This window comes from Penaeus monodon, chromosome 8 (genome assembly GCF_015228065.2).
Source record: "Penaeus monodon isolate SGIC_2016 chromosome 8, NSTDA_Pmon_1, whole genome shotgun sequence".
Taxonomy (NCBI): domain Eukaryota; kingdom Metazoa; phylum Arthropoda; class Malacostraca; order Decapoda; family Penaeidae; genus Penaeus; species Penaeus monodon.
In genome coordinates, this window is record NC_051393.1 from 2,790,335 (window position 1) to 2,792,834 (window position 2,500).

The 2,500-nt window shown below is 49.4% G+C and overlaps 1 protein-coding gene across 1 annotated transcript in view; it reads left to right on the forward strand.

Annotated features, from left to right (window-relative positions):
* LOC119575843 overlaps positions 1 to 2,500 on the forward strand; it is a 67,398-nt gene that overhangs the window by 24,469 nt on the left and 40,429 nt on the right. The gene's annotated exons all lie outside the window — the stretch shown is intronic.

Below are 2,500 nucleotides of genomic sequence, written 5' to 3' on the forward strand. Positions count from 1 at the left end.
GCGTATTAACACACACACCAAAAATCTCACTCCCTTTTTTTAAAAACCCCCACGCCCCTCTTTGTAGGTTTTTTGTCCCCCAAAGGGGGAAAAATTTTTTGTCTCTCGATTCCCGTTTTAAATCTTGAGGAGGTAATAGAGTTTCGTTGAAAAAGAACGATATTGACAAAATAAACTATTTGTCCGATACTTTAGGAAAATAGAGTGAGACGCAAGAATATTGTACTCTTATGATACACAAAATTTTCCGCATATGATATCACTTGCACAGAATATCTTTTGTTGTTTTCTTTTCTATAGTAGAGAGAGAGAGAGAGAGAGAGAGAGAGAGAGAGAGAGAGAGAGAGAAGAGAGAGAGGAGAGAAGAGAGAGGGGAAAAAGGAGAGAAGAAGAAAGAAAGAAAGAGAAAGAGATAGAGAGATATATATAGAAATAGAGAGAAAGACAGAGAGAGAGAAAGGGGGAGGAGAGAGAGAAAGAAAGGAGAAAGAAAGGAAAGAAAGGACGAGTTTAATTAGGGGGGGAAGATAGAAGATTTGGGAAAAAGAAGGGAAGAAAGGAAGGGGGGGAAGGAAAAGGGAAAAAAGAAGAGAAGAAGAGGAGATAGAGAAGAAAGAAAAAGGAGAACGAGGAGAGGAGGGAGAGAAGAGAGAGAGAGGGAAGAGAGAGAAGGAGAGGGAAGAGAGAGAGGAGAGAGAGAAGAACGGAAAGGGGGAGAGGAGGAAGGAAAAAGAGAAAGAGAGGAGAGAGAGGGAGAGGGGAGAAGAGAGAGAGAGAAGAGAAGAGAGAGAAAGGAGAGAGAAAAGAGAGAGAAAGAGAGAGGAGACGAGAAGAGGAGGGAAGAGAGGGAGAGAGAGCGGAGAGAGAAGAGGGGAGAATGCCATTCCCCCCCCCCCTGATTTGAAAGGCCATTTTTTTAAAAAGGGCCTTTTAGAGAGGGAAAAAATTTTCCCCCCCAAAGCAGGGGCAGGTGGTGTTTGGAAAAAGAGGAAAGGGAAAAAGAGGGGGAGCCCAGTGTGGTTTGGGGGAAAAAAACCTGGTTTTTGGGCACGGGGAAAGCAAAAGAGAAGGAAAATACTAAATCCTCCAAACCCCCACGGCATCCCAACTTTTCTTCTTTTTACCCCCACGGAATTTTTTCCCCCCCTCCTTTTTCTGTTTGTCTTGAATCTGGCCCCCTTTTTTCCCCCCTTTTTTTTTCCCCCTTTAAAACCCTTTTTTTCATTCCCTTTTGCCCCTTTTTTCCCCCTTTTCCCTCCCTCCCCCCCCCCCCCCCCCCTTCCCCCCTTTTCCCCCCTCCCTTTTCCCCCCCCTTTTTTTTCCCCCTTCCCCTCCTCCCCCTTTCCCCCCCTTCCCTTCCCCTTCCTTTTCCCCCTTTTTCCCCCCCTTTAATTCCCCCCCTTCTTCCCCACTTTCCTTCCCTTTTTCCCCCCCCTCCCCTCCCCCCCCCCCCCCTTTCCCCTCCCTCCTCCCCTCCTCACCCACTCCTCCCTTCCCCCTTTCCTCCTCCCTCCCACTTCCTCCCTTCCCTCCCCTTCCCCTCCCTCTCCTCCCCCCACTCCTCCCTTCCTCTCCCTTCCCCTCCTCCCACTCCTCCCTTCCCCTCCTCCCACTCCTCCCTCCTTCTCCCCCACTCCTCCCTCCCTCTCCCCCTTCCTCTCCCCCACTCCTCCCTCTCTCTCCCCTCCTCCCTCTCCTCCCTCCCTCTCCCCTCCCTCTCCCCCCTCCAACTGCACTCCCGTAGCTTGGGCGCCGGTCTCTCTCCCCTCACTAACGCCATGGGCTTCGGCGGGTTATAGCGTCGTTTTACGCACATGATGCCCGTTTCTCATCTCCTTCTCGCCTCCCCTCCTGCTTCCTTCCCTATTTCTCTTCCCTATTTCTCTTCCCTATTTCTCTTCCCTCACTTCCCATTTCTACCGCAGGCATGTGAGGATTTTGTTTTTTTATTTTATTTATATTTTAAAAAACTTTTTTTTTTTTTTTTTTTTTTTTTTCTCTCCCTTGTTTAAAGGTTCTCGTTTTTTTTCTCTCTCTACTCCTTTCTCCTCGTGTCTCTTCCTTTATTTATTTATTCCTCCTCTCCTGCTCCTCCTTTCCACCCCTCCCGTGTCTCTCTCTCTCCCCTCCTCGTCTCAGTTTCTCTCCCCTCATCTAAAAGTTTCGCTTCCCTTCTCCCCCTTTTCCCCAATTCTCTTTTCTCACGCAATATCTTGATCTCTCTCCCCTCACTGCCTTCATTACTTCCTTCACTCAGAACCTCCTTCTCCCCTCTCCTCGCTCCTGTTTCTCTCCCATCCCCCTTCTTTACTCCTCCCCTCACTCGTCTACCCCTCCCCAATCCCCTTCTGTACTCCTCCCCTCACTCGTCTACCCCTCCCCAATCCCCTTACACCCTCTCCCCATCCTCTCTGACCCCACTTTTTTTCCCCTCATTTTAAAGCTACTACTAACCTCTCTCGACCTCTTTTTCTTCCCTCGTTCGTGTTCCTTCCCCCCC